Genomic DNA, 19925 nt, shown 5'->3' with positions numbered 1-19925 from the left:
TCCATTGTGGGTTAATTGTAAAAAGAAACAAAATGAAATAAGTTATCCTATACCAAAGAATTTGACAAATATTTATTGAGTACCTATTCTGTGTGAAGACTGCTCTCGGTGCTGGAGATGTGGCAAACAACCCTTCTGTCATAGTGGGAAAGAGAGAGAATGTTTAAAAATACAGAACACAGGAATGAAGATATATCCCAATAGTCAGGCACTTGCTGCATCACACCCCAGGTTCAGTTCCCAGCACCACAAAAAATAAAATGAAAACTAAAGTACAGAACAGAACTTCAAGCACTGACAAATATAGTGAGAATATTCTAAGCATCTCCACTATTGCATCTTTTTTCATTTTATTTTAACTATATCTTTTGTTTACACACTGGATTCCAAGTTACTACACTTTTTTCATCTTTCCATCTCTAGTCCTGCATCACTACTTAATCTTCAATAAATCTTGACCACATGACCAAAGTCACAGGCATAAGGTGGCAGGGATGGTGAAATACAATGCAAGGGAAAAAGAAAAGGCGACTCCCCTTCAGCTGAGAAGGCTTCAGAGTCAGGGTTGAATCAACACCAGGACAGTGCATGGGGTCTCCTCCCACTTGGTGTTTGCACTTGTTCTTCCACCTGCCAGGAAAACCTACCTGTTCCCTGAGAAACTCTCCCATGTCTCTCCCAAGACAGCCTCCGACTCTCACCCCAACCCCTGACCTGGAACCAAGGCAAAACTCCTAACCTCCTCCTGTGCCACTTGTGTACGTTTACTCACATGAAATGTATCTTGAATACGTGAAAATACATCTACACAGTTGTTTCTCCCAACAGACTCTGAGGGAGTGCATCCAAGGTGAACTTCGGAAGTGGATTACCATTTGGTACATATCGACTGAGGTAAGGCAGAAAGTCACACTACGATAAAGGAAGCACCTGAATAAAGACGTAAATGTGATACATTCAGGGTGCCTTGGGGAGACATCAAGGAGCCTAGCTTAGGCAGGAGGGACTGAGAGAGGAAAAGTCCTGGGCTGTGGACACACTAGAGACCAGACCCTCAAAAGTCTGAACCTCAGCTCAGATTGTTAAGCAAAGAAATGGCATGATCTGGACTCTGCTTTGGGAGCAATCAACCTGGCCCATGTTGCTTACCACTGTTTGTTTCACCAAATACCTGTTAATGCCTTCCAGGTGCCAGCCACTGAGCTGGGCACTGCAGGTAAAGAACCGGTGAGACTCTGCCCTTTCTTCACAGTCCTGTCAGGAGAGACAGCTGCGTAGACATTATTTTCATGTATTAAAAATGGGTACATTTTCCTGAAAGACAGGATGAGGCACCATGCACTCTCCTCTGTTAATCCAGCCCCAATTCCCAGATTCCATGATAAAAATGTCAAATTTCTGAATTTTCTCTATCAAAGCTAAGTGATAAAATTCAAGGTATCTCTCAATTTTTCAAATAACACATCTCCTCGGGGAATTCTGTGCATTTTTTCCTCAGAGCTTGACCTCCTCCTGTCACTCCTCAGGGCAGTACCTTTCTGAGGATGCTCCTCGGAATGCTAAGCTCCCTAAGGATGGACACCTGTTTTACTCATCTCATTTCTATAGCCTGTGCCTAGCAAAATTCAGTGTTCCCCAGATAGCTGCAGCACAGAGAGATTTGCTTTAGGCACAAAGAAAGCAAATAGAGAGGAACCTATAGGCAAGTGTTTTCACAAAGCAAAACAAAAAATTCCCATTTCTTTTCCATTTTCTGTGAAAGAGTGGGGGCACTCCTGAACCCATGTACTTCCACTATGGAGCCAGAATTATGACATGTGTTCTAATATTCTTTTCTTACTGAGGTCCCAGAGGAAAGCCACACCCTGGGGGAGAGGGACTAAATTATCCTTCAATCTCTGTCAATGATTTGCCAAGTATAAAGACAATTCACAGTAGGCTGAAGAAAACTGTGCCTGTGAGTGTATGTGTGTGAGTTTGCTTTCAATTGCTGCCGAAATTGAGAACCAACACATGCTTTATAAATGTCATTTAAGGATCTTCGTTATTGCTCATTCTATCATTTAATACTAAATTTTAATTCATAAACTGGTTATGATATTTTGGCCTTCTTTTTGCGGACCAGTAAGCAGAAAATTTAAGTACAGTTACATCTTGAGTAAAGTGTTTCCCCCTTTCCATTTAGGTCACTGACAGCTCTCTGAGGTTCTGAGTGTCACTTGCAGCTCGCAGCTTGGTTGGGAGGCAGGGCTCCCTGGGAAGCCTGGGGCATGCTCCACTCTTCCAGCTCACACTTAGGCCTGAAAGATGAAGTAGTATTTTTGAGGTCACTACCCATGAGTAATAAATTTAGGACCTTAGTCTGGTCACATAGGAAGTCAGATTGAACTCTAAAAGTGCAGTGCAGTTGCGCTATACCACCATAGCCACAAAGTAGATCTTTGAGCTAATATCTCCCCTCTTTACATAGATTTCAGCACCATATTTAAACCCTGTGACAGAGACTATGACTGGGCACTTTTGTGCTTGTAACTAACTCAAGAAATTATCTGCCCTTATGAAGGTCACTTCAAGCCTCCAGGCCTTCATTAGGATTGTAACTTTTTTCAGCAATGACACTGGAACACCACCAAACTTAACAACAACAACAATAACAAAATTGTAGCGAATGAGAATCAGTTTTTGGAAGTCATGATGACAATGAGAAACCATGTAAAATTCTCCATCACATTCTCAATTCTCCTTCATGGGTACAGGATGGCTATAGCTGAGCAATCCTGCTGGTTCTTGGGGAGAGAAGTAGGAAGCACTGGACATGTAACCCACCCACAAGCTCAGTGGGTGGTGTTGCATTAGCGTTGTCTTAATTAGGACCATCAGTGGCCCAGCCTGGGTCCTGTGCTTTAAAGGACCTTGGAGCCAGCCCTCCTCTGGTCTTCCCTACCTATCACAGTGTAGAGTTTCCAGGATAAGAGTATAAGTAGCTCTTCCAAAACTAGTGGTAGAGTGTGTGGGGGCCTCTCCCCTGTTTTCCCGAAGGGAGACAGTGTCTATTGCTGCCATTTTACGCAACCTGAAGCCCAAGGAGTAGATGAAGTACAGCTCTTTGTATAAGTTGGAAAGAGAACTTGAAGTGGAGCATCCTCACAGTACAGAGAGGATCTGGGGATGGGAAAAGAAGGGCCTCTGTGGACTTTTGAGACACAATGTGCCAGAATGGATTTAGGGGCAGTATTAGAAATCCCAGAGTGAAATAGTAGAGTATCCAAAAGAGATTAGGATATTGAGAGGCACCAGGTTACTGGGTCTAGACTAAAGCTTTGTGTCAGAGGAAATCATGACATGGATCCAAATGGAGGTAGTAAGCCAGGGAAGAGAGGAGCATAACTGAGAAAGAGTAGCTGGGATGAAGCCTCCTACACTGGTTTTGCACAGGCTCCTATGACACCATCTTGCTGGAGAGCTCCAGAGTTCTCCATTCACACAGAACAAAATGTGAGTGATGTTCCCTTATTCTGATTTCTTATTGCCATATGACAAATCAACTCCAACATTTAGTGTCTTAAAACAACAATCTTTGATTATCTTTCACACTTTTTAGGGGCTAAGGGTTCAGGAGCAGTTCCGCAAGGTGATTGTGTCTTGGAATGTTTCATGAGGCTGCAATCAGATGAGGGTTGGGTTGGGTCAACCTTAAAGCTTTGTTACGAATACATCTGGTGCCAGACTATGGAAGAAGGCTCCATGAATTGGGAGCTGAAACACCTGGAGCAAAGCGCTTCTAACGTACTATGGTTTGCCACAAGGTCCTTTAAGCCTATGGCTTCAGGTTAGCTGGACGTTGTTTATAGTGGCTCAGGGCTCCAAAGCCCATGCGCCCACAGAACAAGACCATCAGGTGAAAGCTCTGTCGATTTTTATGATCTACCATTCTGTTTGTTATAAGTAAGTCACTATGGCCAGCTTATCCTTAAGGGGAAGGGAATTAGATTCCCCCTTTTGATGGAAGAATTCTAAAAAGAACTGTGATCATATTCTAAGGCTATGGCAGTCTGCCCCTGGCATAAGTTATTTATATTGATCTCACATGCAAAATACTCTCACTCCCTCCTAAGACTTTAAAATATTGTCTCCTATTATAGCATCCCTCTCTGGTGCACGGTTCTCTGTCTCACCATCTAAATCAAGTTCAGGTACTGCAGAATGAGGCTCCTTTGGTTCAGATCCTCATATTTTCTTCCCTGCCCCCAACATATTTTAGTGGAATAGGCAGAGGATAGCCCATAGAGATGTTTCAAAACTAGGACAGTAATGAGTAATCTAGCAATTCTGAAATCCTGCCAGGCACACATTGTCAGTTGTCAGAGTCAGTGCATTCCCTAGGGATGATTCCCAAGGCTCTTAGCTCCATTCTCTGGGCTCTTGGTTTCTCCCTCTGGATTATCTCTCCCCTCCTCTTAAATGGACCCCATTTTTATGCTGGAATGATTTTTCTCAGCCTGCTTCTTTCTCATAGAATTGCAGGGTCCTGATGCATCTTTTCATGTTGTACAATTTCTGTACTTTTTAGTACTCATTGGCAGTTTTTTTCATGAGCAAAAGTCTCTTTTAAAACTTCATGTGTTTCCTATCAATCTTCTTGGGATTTCCTCCACTAGATAAAAGCCATATCCACAAATCTTATTCAGGGATGTTTTTCTGTACCTTAGCTTCCTCGAAGGCTCCTGTGGGACTGTGCCCTTAAGATTCTTAGACTCATTTTTGTTTAATGGACGCATCTAAGAGGCATGCCTTTAAGATGTCTAGAGAGACCTTTGACTCTAAAAGAACCTATGAGGCACTAGGTTAAATTCATCAGAGGTCTTAACAAAGGACTCTGGACTCCTATTGTTGCCTCCTTCTTCCAGTGGAAATCACATATTGTAGTTTTAGCCCCATTCGCCACCTGGATAAGATTATGAATTAGTTCTAATTTTTGAATCCCAAAAGCCTTGGCTATTTTATATTTTCTCATTCTGTCTTCAGTTCATCTGTCTCTTGTTTTCCTAGAACAGCAAGAACCAGGTAGCATCTTCAACAGTCTGCCTGGTGATCTCTTATTATTTCCTTAAGGTCATTTTCTATTTCCCGTGCTATCACAGATCACAGTATTGCTTGACTTTCTTAACTAGGGTCTCCTTTCTTCTAGCTGCTGATATATGTTGTTCACTTTCCTTTAATCCCTCATGGACAGACTCTTCAAAACCATTCTTATCTCCACCTTCCATCCAGGCCCCCTTGGGTCAACAGGGCTGAATGGACACATGACCCATGTTTTAAGTTTTGTAATGGAAATATCTCACTTCTAGATAACAAAAAAATTCCAATTATCTGTCACTGTGAAACATCACCCTCAAAAATTGGTAGACTAAAAATCCCAACATTGATTTTTTTTTCTTTCAGTTTTTCGTGATTCCTATGGATCCAACATTTTGAATCAGCTTGTCTGGGTGGTTCTGGCTGCAGATCTCTTGCAGGCAGATGACTCTAGGGTTGAAGTCAATTCAAAAGCATCTTCATTCCCTTATCTGGCATATGGGCTGGGACAGCTTGAACAGCTGGGGTTGTGTTGTCTACAAGGCCCTTCAATATGTGGTTTCTCCAGCATGTGGATTCTCTGCAAAGGAGTAGGCTGAGAGAGAGAGAGAGAGAGAGAGAGAGAGAGAGAGAGAGAGAGAGAGACTCCAGCAGGAGCTCCAGTGTCTTTCATGAAACATCCCTTGAAAACCACTTAGAATCACTGCTGCTCATTCCCTAAATCAGGATCGAGTCACTAAACTCAGCCCAATATTTAATGGGAGGGCAATTAAATGCCACCTCTTGACAGGAGGCATTTTGAAGAATTTGTAGACACTTTGAAACCACCACACATCTGCAGATGAACCACACAGAGGCCCCATACTACTAGGCGCTGGTTGCTCATCAGAGTTATTTTGTTTGAAAGGGGAGAACACTTCCCAGCTGGAAATTTTCTTGGAATTCTGGGAGTTAGGTCTTCTGTTTTTATGATTATCTGCAGCTAAATGTCATCCCCCGTAACCACTTGGGAAATTTTGCATAGCCCATTGCTTTGAATCCTGAGGTGATAACTGCCCAGAGTCCCATTTGCCTCACAGGAAACTGCCTGCTATGGGAGACTCTGGCACTCTGTCTGTCATTAATTTCTTGCTTCCCAAAGCCAGGCAGTCACTGTCCCAGAGGAGAAGTAATCCTCATCAGGAAGCCAACAAGCAGCACTCTCCCCACCTCTAGTCTCTAAGACCTGTTAATGCTTGGATTTGACTTAGCGTAGGTAAGTAGCATTTTAATACTAATTTTCAAAAGCCCTGCTGTGCCGAAGAATTAAGTAAGCAATCATCTAGCTTTAAGTGTTTCACAGGGAACTAAAATAACATGTTTGGGGACAGACCATCAAGTTTTCAACCCCACCTCATTGAAGGCAGTAAAATCTCTGCCCTACCAGCTTTTGATTCTGTGGCATGTCAGTGCTGTGGCTGTAGCTAGGACAGTATGCAATCAATTTTCCAAATGTAAAGGAACTCTAGGTGTGCAGCGATTTCATATGCAGACTGACAAATGAAGGTGCATATAGGGGTGTGGGGGTGGTGCAGAGGAATGAGATATTCAGCCCTCAAAGATGACTGGCATCTCCTTTTCTATATTTAGACTATGTCTTACGGTTCATGAAAATGCATTGCTTGTTCTTCTCCCCTTAAACCATTCTCTCTCTGCCCCCCTCTCTCTGGGCTTTACTTATTTATGTTTAAAAATAACTGAGTCACATGTAATTCATTCCTAAAGCTTAAGACTTATTTTTCACAACTTGCTCAAACACAAATCCCATTGTTTGCATCCTTAGGGAGAGTGTTACTCAAGAGGAAAACAGTAGAGATTTTGTATACATTTTTGATTCAGTGAATAATTTATACTATATAAAATAAATTGTGCAGAAAATACGAAAGATCTTTGAGTAATCCTAGAGTACTGTATTTTGTCCAGAAGGGAAATGATTGAAACACACAAAGCTTTGGAAGGAGCTGTGAAGGGAATGTACATTCAATTTTGGGGGGCTTAATGCTGTTCTTTTTGTGAATGCTGAGAGCCATCTATTGTTACAGAAGACTCCTCCACCTCCATCGTGTTCACTTTCTCTTCCCTGCTGTTGATGAGTGCTGGACAGGAGTCTGTGGTGACAACAATTCTTATTGAATCTTGTCAACTTCCAGCTCTGGGTCTCTTAATTTTAGTCACATCTTTCCTTCCTGGGTATCAACAATATTACTGCCAAAATCCTACAGCTAAGAGTGACATAAACATTTAAGTCCACCGGAGACAGATGGCCACATGAATCTCCTTTGTTGCTGTCTCCAGGACTGCCAGGAGGCCACTCTCTGTGGCAAACAGAATGTGAGTGGTAACCGTTGCCCACGAGGGTGTTTGTTTAGATTCACCTTCAGGAAGTAAAGATGCTTCATTGGGGGTATTTTTTTAGCTAAGATCCTGAGAATTACATCAGCAAGAGAAAACTAATACCTGAAGAAAAGTCACCAATTAGCAACTGCACAACTTCTCTGTTCTCAGCCTCCCAGGAAAAGAGATGAGGTTGTTAGAGCTGCCAGCTGCCTCTCTCCAAAAACTTTATGATTGTCCATACAGAGTGGGCAGGTGAACAGACTGCCTTAACTATAGCAGCAAGAGGAAGTCTTTTGTTTTTTTGATCAGAAAATCTCAAAGAACATTTTGAATCTATGATCATATACTTAACCAGAATATGGCCTTTGGCTGATTTGCCTTTAATTCTTCAATGTCCTATTTCTCTTATTTTATGGCAACCTTTGCCCAAGGTTGATTGAACCTTACTAAAGGCATTATAACATTAACACATTTTAAGATACACCTAGAATTTAGACATTTTTATTTAAAAATATTTTTGTGACTAATTTTAGATATCCAAGTTTGCTTGTCCTCAGTAATTGTTAATGGCTTTCAATACAATTGGCCTGTTAGGAAAGGCAACAAAACTGTGTCATTACTCTGAAGTGGCTCCAGGGTATCGTCTCTGGTACATGGGATGCTTCTTCTTATTTGAATGGCAATAGGAGCACCATTGGCCAATGTCTGTCTTAGGAGAGGGATCAGAGGAAACATGAAACGATCAATTTCAGAATCATAAGGCACATATGAAGGGCCAGAGTAGATGCCTGACACTTGAGGGAAACGTGGGACTGAGAAACAAAGATTTAGATTCAGTAGAGAAGATGGAGTTTCACTCTTTGATTAAAATCTCTTTTTCCATGAAAAGAAATGTTAAAACAAGCAATCTCTAACAGCTGAGGAGCACTAGTAGAATTCACACATATCCAAAGAGAGGTTTGAAGGAAGGACCCTCACACAGAGAGGTACCTGCATACAGAATCCTTTGTGGAGAAAGATAATTGGAGCTTTCTAAGGATTAAACCAATTAAATCAACACACAGAATACCTTGGGTAACTGATAATTCTCACAGTTTAGTTAGCTCTAGACAGTGATCAGCACTGGTATTTCCACTGCTACTGTGAGACTCCAGCTTTTAGCACTTCCATCTAAATAACGTCTAGTGATTCTTCCTGTCTCCCATTCATCCCTCTCCAAATCCTGCCATGGTGTCGCCAAGGGAATCTTTGTAGGTCCTTTCCTGCTCTACTCCCGGCTCTGGTGTCTTCTGCATTCAGGATCATCTATAACATCCCTAGCAAGTACCAGGGCCCATTCCTGATGGTGCCCACTTCTTCTCACCTTGGTCCCCAGCCTGCAACCCCATATTCCCACCAGCGCTTAACTAAGAACCACTGTATTCCCACCACCAGGCTAAGAATCACTGGCCTTTTCTTAGTCCCTCTCACATGGGGTCCTTTGCTGTGTACCCTCAGGGCACAGCACTGGACCATAATAAATACCCCTATTTTATTAGAACTGTCCCCTTTGCATAATCCTGAGTTCTTCTTGCTACCTACATGGGCATGAAGTCTGGCACAGAGTGAGCCCATAGCCAATGTGTTGAAGGAGGGTGTCTGCCAGTAATACCACTTAACCCCTGGCTGGCCTGCCACTGCCCCAGGAAGCTGCCCCCACAACTGTTACCCCTTCTCTACTTTCCTAGCACCCCATGCACCATCTTTCATTTCTTGTATTTTTTTTCTAATTACATTTAGGTTATCAGTACCTTTGTTGCTAAACTTCTTATACATTTGTCAGGAGAGCCTACATATCATCAATTCCATGTGATTCAATCTTAGGAAAGCAGGAGAAGTTAAAGAGTGTGCATCTGATAGACCTGGTTCTGTCACTTCGATTTCTGTGACCTTGTCAAGCTCCTTGGCTTCTCTATGCCTTGGTTTCCTTTTGTGTAAAATGAAAATAATAATAGCAACTACATCATAGAGGTCGTGTGAGGATTCAGTGAAGCAATCCATGTTGCAATGCAGGACACAAGGCTTAGCTCATAATGAATGCTAGTTGCAGTTAGTCAATAGGTAAATATTTACCAAGAGCCTACACTTTGCCAGGCATAGTGCTAGTTGCTGAAGAAAGAAGGGTGGATAAAATAAGAGTAGGCTTGCCCTCTCAGAGCTCCCAGCCACTGAAAAGTTCAAGGAGGACTGTGACAAGCACTACAAATCATGAAGTACTGAGTGCTAATGGTGTCTGCTTTCCAGCTGTCATGGGAGATTGGAATCATCTTTTTATAGATGTAGATTCCCAAGTAAACTGGGAGAGGCCTTTCAGTAACTGGTACATGGAGACTAAAGCTGCAGCTCTAAAGATACTTGAGACACAAGTTTATCAGGCCAGCATTTATAGCCAAAGCTACCAAGAGCTCTTTTTCAGAAAATTAAAGTTTTCCAGTATTTTATTACAGAAGTGTACCGGCCAGATTTTATTTTTCCTATAAATGACAAAGACGAGTCCCTCAGTTGCATCTTGAATTTTTGATTGGCTATTTTTTTTTTCTTTTTGCTCATCTTTCACAAGTTGTGCTACACACACATACACACACACACACAGAGATTATGAACATTGCTATATATGTAATGTATAATCATGTAAACAAACAAAAAAGAGAATGAGAGATGATTTTGCCCAATTCATCATCCATTCACTCACTCATTCTTTTATTCATTCCAGAAACATTCTCATAAGGCCCTGAATGGATGTATAGCAATTTTTTAAGAAAGAAACCACTGTCTTGCAGCCTGGCTGTTTAAAAGCTCTTGAGGATTTTGATCCTCTTCCTTCTAACATGCCATATGGACGTATATTTAGTTATTTAAGAAACACCTACCAAGAGTCAGTTCTATACCAGGACCTACAATGAGCAGAGGATGGAGGGATGAGCAAAAGCTTCTCAGTCTCTGTTCCCATGAATCTTGGAGTCTAGAGGGGAAGACAAGTGGTATCAAACAATCCCCCAAATACGTGATCAAAGTGCAACTACTGCAACAACGGGAATAAAAAAAGAGGGTGCAATTAAAAGATAAAGCAAGAGGCCTGACCTGAGGAATTTTAAAAAGCTTCCTTAAGAAGTGATTTTTTAACTGAGATCTGGAGGTTGAGCGGAGGAGAAGGTGCAGGCAAATGGGAACGAGCCAGAGGTCTGTGGCGATGAAGCTGGAGAGTGGCCAGGAGCCAGGGAAATTCAGGTCAGATGACAAATTTTAAAGAACGCCAAGGAAGGATGTGATCGGCTTAGACTTACATTTTTCACTCTGTTTATCATTCACTAAATGGTGGGTTCTTTGAGTTCCGCAGCTAACCATTACTCATTTTTACCTCTTTCACCATATCGAGTAGAGGGGTTTGAATACAGTTGGTGTCCAATTAATACTGACTGATCATGTGGAAAGGATGTCAGTGACATGAACTCGTGCTGGGCTGTTAATAGTGAGCAATCCAGTTGGGTGGATACTAGTACCTCCAGACCAGGAGCCACCCCTCGAAGGCCCGGTGAGTTCCTCTCGGCCACGCAGATCAGAGGGAACAGGGCCAGGACATTCTGATTTTTCACTTAAGAAACATTATAATTCAGATAACTTTTCTGGAAGAGAAAGTTCTTGCCTACCCCTTTGTCCAGATCCTTACTAGGAGAAGCACTAGTCAGACATGATCTCAATTGCAATTTCTTGATTCCTGTGCTAATGATTGCCCCGGGATGTGGGATTGGAAGGAGAGGGGATGTGAGGATTAGATTAGATTCTCTTCTCCAGCCCCTTCCAGTTTACTTTCACTCTGAGTCTGTGATCAGTGACTAAAAGTTTCATATTTCTCGACTTTGCTTTTTCATGTGCTGAAGAACTTGGCTACCCATTAATTGAGCACCACCTGTAAACTATAAACAGGTCCGTGGGATGATGGTTGTCTTTGTAGGATTCTGATTTCTGTGGAATGGATTTCCTTTATGTTTTAGGACGGATACTCAGAGAATTTGTCAAATGCTCCCACTCTCTGCTAGAGAGAATGTCACCTTTGAAGTCATTAACAATACATTTGCCACCACCATCTTTCGATACTAAAGGAAAGAGGCTTTGGGGGATAGGGAAAACAGAGATCAATTCTAGAGGCTCTTTTCATGCAGTAATGATTTTCTCAAAATGGAACTAGATTTCAGGAATCTTTGTCTCCTCTGGAGAAGCTTTGCTTTGCAGTGAGTGGACAGTATGTGAATATGATAATAGAAAGGAACACAAACCCCCGATCGCTCTTTGAATTATTGGATGCTGGCAACGATCTCGTTTTTAAAGTCACTAGAAAGTACGGTTGATGGCTAAATCAACAACATACTTTGACAACAGCTTCTGTATTTGTCTGTCTGGCTGTTTTCATCCCTTCCTCTCCCTCCTGCCATTCTGCCTCAGCCTCGGAGACGCAGTATGGCCGTCTGCCGAACACATGAATACTAAAGAATTGGTTTCCCTAGTAACAATAACCATGAAGCAGCTCTCAGAACTTCCTGCCTTCCCGTCCATCCGACTTTGTTTTCTTTCTTTTGGTCACATGGAAAAATGCCCAAACCAGGCTTTCCCATAAAGAATGCACATAAATCTTGTGACCCACAAGCAGAAAGGAGGCTTATCTCTGCTGATTTTATATTTTTCTTCTCAACACGCTGCTCTGTTCTGTGTGGTTAGAACTAAGCTGGGGCACCTTCAGTGGTCCGTAGGCCATCTCAGGCTTGTTTGCTTTCTTTGGAGTCAAAATCTGAAATGACAAAACTATAATGTAGAATACATCAAGGAGATGTCTCTTTCACTGTGGACCACCAAGGTGGAATTTCCGAAAAAGAACACATTATTTCCACAACATCTTGAATTAGGAAAAGAACATGTTGAGATTGATTGGCTGATTTTTTCAGGTTTTTTAAAAAATTACTGTCTTTTTGTTATGAGAAATTGCCCTGCATCCTGCCTTTCTTTTTCATACATAAATGGAGTATGACTTCTCATTCTTCTGGTGGTACATGATGTAGAGTCACACTGGTTGTGGAATCATATCTGATTCATTCTACAATCATTCCTGACCCTAGATTCCCCTCCCCTCCCTTTACTCCCCTCTGCCTGATCCAAAGTATCTCTATTTTTACTGAGCCCCACCCCCTATTATGAATTAGCATCTACATATCAGAGAAAACATTCAGCCTTTGTTTTGCGGGGGATTAGCTGATTTGCTTAGCATGATATTCTCCATCTTCATCCATTTACCAGCAAATGCCATAATTTCATTCTTCTTTAAGGCTGAGTAATATTCCATTGTGTATCTTTACCACACTTTCTTTACCCATTCATCTGTTGAAGGGTACCTAGGTTGGTTCCATAATTTGGCTATTGTAAATTGCTTCCTGCCTTTCTTCCCAACCCTAGTCAGGAGGAATCCAAGGGACCTCCCTTCCCAGAGGAAGATAAAGAACATACTGCCTTGGGAATCATGGGCTTACACCTGCCCTTGCACCCTCCTGAACCTGTGATCCAGATTCCGTCCGTTGATTCTGCCATCTGACCACCAGGGTGTGTGACCCTCTGTAACTCTCCCTCTTCACCTGGATTCATTCTGGTGTCTGTAAATATATTCCTTTTGCATGGAAATTACAAGCCTACTCCTTCTTGACTCAGCCATGTCCACTCAGAGCACTAACCCAAACAGAGCACCTACTTGGTGATAGGGATGGTGCCAGACACCCAGGATCTGGGAATGATTGTGACAACACAGTCTTTGCCTTCAGGAGATTCACAGTCTGAAGCAATATTTGAAGACAAGATAATAATTGCAGTATTGTCCAACAGGAGTGATGCCCAGGGAATAAGAAGCACTCAAGAGGAATGTTTAATACTACCTATGAAATTGAAGGCAGAACAGGGAAAACTTCCAGGAGACGACTGCGCTCAGTCTTCAAACTTACATCATCATAACAACAGGAGGAATGGGCAAAATACACCGAACACTTACTACACGCTGGGAACTATGACATGTGTTGTAAATTTGCTATTTCATTCACAATTAGTCCTGTGAAGCAGATCATCCTCGCTCTACACCTGAGGCTCAGAAGGCAAACTTAGTCACATGCCAGAGCCAGTAGTCAAACCCAGAACTGGCTGACAGCAACCCCTAGGATCTTAGACCCCAGCTGAGTGACAATGTATCCAAAGCACTCTGGTGGGATGGGCACACAAGCAGGTGGCTCTTTCCAGGTCATGAGGTATGGGGCAGAGGCAGGCAGGGCTAGCTCATGGAGGTCTTGTTGATGAGCTTGTCTTTGGTTCTTGACGTGAAGGGGAGCCACCAAGGACGTTTAAGCACTATGAGGAAATTGTCTGATTTGCATTTGGAAAGATCATTCTGGTAATTGTGAGGAGGGTGGATTTGAGGGGATACAACAAGAAGATCAGTTAAAAGCCCCTTGCAGTTAATAGTCCTGATATGAAGTGATATTGGCTTGGATTTGGGTATTGGTATTTAGCAATAGAGACTGAGAGGAAGGGACCTCCCACAAGGTAGTACATCTGCCAGACGGCTCCTGCCACCACTGTGCCTGCAGCTCAGGTTCCAGGGTCATGAGGCTCCTCCCTGACACTCATGTTCCCAAAGTGATGGCTCCTGCTGATCTTGTATTTTCCAGTCTTATCGAGGTTACCTACCTTCCCACACTTTCCACTATTATCTCATATTTTAGTCAACTTTTTTTTCATTGCTGTGGCCAAAAGACTTGACAAGAACAATATAGAGGAGGGAAAGTTTCTTTGGGGCTCATACTTTCTGAGGTCTCAGTCCACAGATGGCCAACTTCATTGTTCTGGACCTGAGATGGGGCAGCACATCTTGCTGGAAGGGTGTGGGAGGAAAGTGGCTTAAGACACGGCCATCAGGGAGAAGAGAGAAAGCTCTGCTCACCAGGGACAAAATATAGGCCTCAGAGGAGACCTACCACCCCCAGCCACACCCTGCCTGCCTGTTCCTCCTCCCCTCCCACGGGCTGCCTTTCTTGTACTGGCCACCAGATCTACCACAGAACACCCAGTGTGGGATGTCCACCCCTAAAGACAGCTGTCACTGCTTGAGGACACTAGCTCATAAGAACAGGGAACAGCCCTTCTCACACAAAGCACCTGGGTAATTACTGCACAGGAAGTAGCCAGAAGCCCAACCCCGTACCCAGCACCCAGGAGAGTAGAGCTGAGATAAACAAAGGATTCGGGGACCCAGCTTGTGCAGAGCCTTGTTCACTTTTACTATGACAAGATTATTCCTGTTAAGGAAATGGAAAACTACAAAGAAATGGCAAAAGGAGGGATCGCGCTGGCGGTTCATTGGTGTTCTGTGATAAGGAAGAATCTCATGGCCTCTGACTCGCTGACCACAGGAAACAGTTATCAACAGTGACTCAAAAAGACAGGGGAAAACACAACGAGTTCTTCCCAAACCATACAATAGCAATTACCATATTTTAGCATATGGTTCCACACTGAATTATTTCACAGTTATAATTAGGTTGCTAATGCCGTGCAGAATTGGACCATATGCTAATTTGGTATACAGTTTATCTAATCTGATGGAGATGCAACATTTAGAGGACCTGAATTTTTTTTTTAAAGAAGCAATTGAAAGGACTTCTTCAACTACCACATTCTTCTCTTATAATTACTATTATGATTGCGTTGGGCTTGTTTGTGTGTGTGTGTGTCTCACAGACACAGAGACACTGGAAGATTGATTCCACCCCAATTACAGGCACAATCCACACACTTTAGTCTCTGGTTTCTCTCCAGCATTCACTTAAGATTCTTTTCTTTCTTACTTGCTTCCCCCCTCCACCCCCTTTTCTTTTTGCCTTTGGTGAATTAAAACTGAATTTTCTTCTCTAGGACAATTCTCTGTTCCAGTCATAGTAAATACCAATTTCATTTCCATCCTATTATTTTTCTAATTAAACATTTGTCATGCAAAAGGAGATCTGAGGTACCCGTGCTTTCCATTATGTAAAATATTTCAGTTATGATAATAGCTTTGGAATGGTATCTTGAAGGTGTTGTGGACAAAAATCAGGGAAGAAATAAAATAAGCTGTCTTACCTTGGACGTTTCCCTGTTTATTTTCTCCTTAGTCAGACATATTTGCTAATATTGAACGTCTCCCACCATGAGGGATATACGTACAATTAGCATCCTTTAATAAGGAGAATTATGTAAAATACCTAAAAATTTGTTAAAGGTTAAAAATGCAACTCTGTTTTAAACCACCTTAGATTCATTCCCCCCTTTTTCTCTTCTATTCACACTTAGCAAAACCCACACTTCTCTACTTGATGAAATGCACTTCTGAGCTCAGAACAAAGTAGGAATATGCCAGAAGGACGACCTGGTATTTCCTGAAAATTCTTTCTTCCTTCTTATGACAAAGCCCAAGGGGGTAGGCTCTGTTGAAGAAGGATTTACTTTCTAAACCCTTCTAACACAAAGCTTTTCCATTTCTGGGGCAAGATTTTTTTTTTCCAGACAAACATGAACAGTCATACCTTGTATCTATATTTGCAGCCAAAGATATTTCATATGTGTATACACACGTGAAATAAGTATGTGTATCTAGACGCCTACTGTTATCTATTGATCTATAAAGTCTTAGATTTTAAGGTCCATCTATTTCTATCGTTTGCATAGAACGCACTATGAAAAGTTTGTAAACCTAGGACCATTTCCTCGTGGATGCTCAAAATGTAGACTGAGACCTTTCCTGTTTGGAAAGGAACCCTGTGTATTTTCTGCAAGTTCCACCCCCTGAAGCACATCTTGTAGCAAATCGTGCTGGAGGAGAATGCCTTTGGGTGGATCTCACTCTAACCATGTGTTCAGTGTTTGTGGAAGATGCTGTGGTGTCCCCCCCCTCCCAGATCCTATTAACTGGGCTGGTGAACCCTTCTGCAGCTGCTTCCAATATGGACTGCTGAAAGCCCAGGGATGCCCCTATTTCTGGGGAAATTGCCCTGGGCTAACAGAGGAGCCATCTCACCCAGGAAGCTAATGAGGGAAGGCCACAGCCAGCAAATGATTGATAAGAGGTACAGAAAGTTGGCACTTGGGCTCATCGAGAGCAATTCTGTGGTGCAGTTATGCTTCAGAGCCCCCTCAAGGGTCCAGGCCAGAGTGGCCTTTCCCTGAGGCTACATTCTTGCCTTCCCTCTCCTGCTGCTCTCTGCCCTGCCAGGATTTTCCTGTAGAGCAATTTCTTAAGAAATCTCTGGTACCCAACTCTAGTTCCAGGCTTCACCTCCAGGAGACTTCTTTCCGTTTTGGATTTCAATTCCCTAATCAGTAAAATGTGGATGATGATTCCTGCCTCTTCTACTTCTCAAAGTTGTGGTATGAATGGCAAATAATGCGCAAGAATTTTGTCAACAAAGAAGTAAAAACCCGTTTCAGGTAGCATACAAAATTATATTTGTTTTAATATTTAACCTTAAGCTCTATGGTTGACTCACCCCATCTTGGGTGTCCCACATGTTAGGGGACTGTTGCCTGGGCTCATTTGATCATTCCCCAGGGAGAGCTCATCGGTGAGAGTTTGTCTGCCTGCTTTTTGCAACTGAGGCTTCAAAGCAAATAAGTAAAGGAGATGTGAGAGACAGGAAGGCCTCTATCAGACTTGAGAGAGAGCACAGAGCCCCAGCAGAAGTCTTGTTAGGCAGGAATTCAGACTTGGTCATGCCTAATTTTAAGAGAAGTCAGGCATCAGATTTTTAGGCGAAATACTCAGATACTTAAATGATAACATTTTAAAACCACTTTCACATCCCCATTATTCAAGCAAAATGTGACTGGGGGGCCTGAAAGGGCTGGCTATGTGTTGCCTCTGTCCAGATTTAAGTCCCTGAAAGAACAAACCAGGCGACCCCCCACTAGGTCCCCCTCATCCAGCACAGTGCTCAGCAACAGGGTAGATGAGAGACCCATGATAAATGGGAACACCGTTATATTTGCGGGTTTCTGAGAAGTTAAATGGGTTTCCGCTAGTTTCAGTAAACAGTTCTCTATTTTGTAAAAAGCACTTAGCATATGATTCCCTTCCCTAAACAGTATTTCAACATATGCAGATTTTTATTCACTTGCCAGTTTGCTATTGCACAACTTTTCAAGGATACTAAGTCTGTTTCCTCATCCATTAAACAGAAACAATCATGCTTGACCTGAAAATGACTAAAAGCATGTAAAAAGGCTTCCCAAACAGTGGTGATCAATCCAGACGGAAGAAACCATTTTTCTCTAACTTCTGTCCTGGGATCTAAATCCCATACTTGGAAATTTGAAAACAAGAAACAAACGTTCGTTCTCATCTTTCTTCGCAGATGTTTCCTTAACTTTTGTTGTGATTTTTGCTTTAAAAACGGCATTATTATTTTCTATTAATATTAATTACCTAAGTTTTCTCTTTAAGTCAAATACATTTTTTCTTTACTACCAGCCATCTTTTTCAATACCAACTTTATCTTTGTCCAAAGCAATAATATTCATGAATGTACAGGTTTCATGTCCTGTATTAACTTTTATAAATGCACATGCGCACGCGCACACACACATACACACACACACACACACTATGTGTGTATGTAATTACATCTGTGTACCACCTAAAGTCACTTTGCTTATTTCTACCTCTTTCAGTTTATTCATTTACTTGTTGAACATGTCAGCTACTGTCTCTCCCATGAAAACCTGGGATAGATGAGAGAAGATTAAAGTCACTTGAGTTCCACAAAATTTTAAACCTCTCTAAAGAGCTTTGTAAGTGGCTAATGAGCTTCAGGTAGGAAATCTTTCTGCTCCAGATTCCTGTGAACTTGCTAACATTTGTGAGCTACAGATGGGAACCCCAAGAGAGCTATCCTTGCAAAGTGCTTAAGCATCCCTCTTAGGCTCCACCCAAGAGGAACCTGGGTAGTGCTCCAAGTGACTTTCAACACAGCAGAGTCTGGTGGCACCATCTCAACTACTTTCACACAGGAAGATGTCTGGCACCATGTTCCTAGCTCTTCAAGCCCCTGACATTGTAATTTTTAAGATTGGCTTTAGTCATTTAATAGGATAATGGCATTTGAACCAGTCTCCAGTGGGATATGAGATGATGTTAATAATTATAATCTGCATTTAGGTGGCGCCTCTCCCAGCAAGCAAAGTTTTACAAATGTTATCTTGTTTTCATCTTAGGACACCCTTGTGAAGCCAGCATTTTTTATTGCACATCTGCAGAGGGGAGCTGAAGGATGAAGAGGTTAAGTGGATTGCCCAGTCCGATCAAATCTGTGATCACAGATCTAAACATTGGCTTGATGTTGTCTAAAGGAAGTATTTGTAATGGACTTATGTGTGAGTTTTATACTAAATGCTGAAAGCGAAAATATTTACACTTAGGTCTGTAAACCCAAAGGCTGTTTAAAACTTACATTTGGTATGGCATCAATGGCACTCACCTTCTCCAATTAGCCAGTATAGAGGTTTAATTCCAGAATCACCTGCCATATAACTTTTAAAATAAGTCTTTATGCAGCACTCACATGTGTCAGACACAATTTCAAGTGTTTTCTAAATATGAAATCATTAAATCCTCATAATGACCACATCCCTCATAGTATACAAACCAAACCACAGAGAAGTCAGGAAACTTGCCTAAGATCCTCAGGTGATAAGTGCCAGAGCTGGGATTTGAATCCAAATGGTTCAATTCCCGAGTTCAGACCTTTAATGAACATTTTGCAGTCATTGTACTTTTAATAGTTATTTGTTGAAAAGTAAACTCTTTCTTTACCATACTGGTCAAGGGCTTTATCCTATGTCAGTAGTTGGTCTGATAACCCTATTGTGGGTAGAATCTTCCTATTTAGCTAACAATTGGGATGAATTGTTATAATAAATGAAGATATTTTTCACAAGTGACTCATGCAGTGTACTTTATTTTTAGAGAATGGTTTCAATGTGAGATATATATATTTCACATTCATTAGGTCATTTGATCCTTACACAACTCCCCAGTGAGGTAATCCAAGAAGCTATGTTTATAACAGCCATTTTACAGATGAGAAAACTGAGACTCACATCATTAAATAAACCTTAGCCAAAGTCACCCACATAATGAGCTGCAGAATCGGGGAATGTCCAATGTCGTGTGTTAATAAACCTTGTAAATTAGCTCATCCCATATTAAGCTTAATAGCTCCTGGTGATATCATTGCTAAACTCAAACATTTAAACAAATAAAAGTCAGACTGCGTCCTCCTCTGGGTTGTACACTTCCAGAACGCTTGAGAACATTTTCAGGTTCAGCTCTCCTCTCCTGTGGGAGAACACCAAATAAGCTTTCCAGGGTCATGGAA

General features: G+C 42.0%; 1 protein-coding gene across 1 annotated transcript in view; it reads left to right on the top strand.

The window, feature by feature from the left end:
• Positions 1–19324, top strand: part of Cdk14 (cyclin dependent kinase 14) — a 599374-nt gene extending 580050 nt beyond the window's left edge. The window contains exon 14 of the mRNA XM_058585022.1: positions 18763–19324. The gene's annotated coding sequence lies outside the window, so the exon portion shown is untranslated. The remainder of the gene's footprint in view (positions 1–18762) is intronic.
• The last annotated feature ends 601 nt before the right edge of the window (positions 19325–19925 follow it).

Source organism: Marmota monax, unplaced genomic scaffold (genome assembly GCF_021218885.2).
Source record: "Marmota monax isolate L192 unplaced genomic scaffold, Marmota_monax_Labrador192_F-V1.1 WCK01_AAM20220418_F8-fsc00165, whole genome shotgun sequence".
NCBI classification, from domain to species: domain Eukaryota; kingdom Metazoa; phylum Chordata; class Mammalia; order Rodentia; family Sciuridae; genus Marmota; species Marmota monax.
This window is presented reverse-complemented; position numbering and strand designations above follow the sequence as displayed.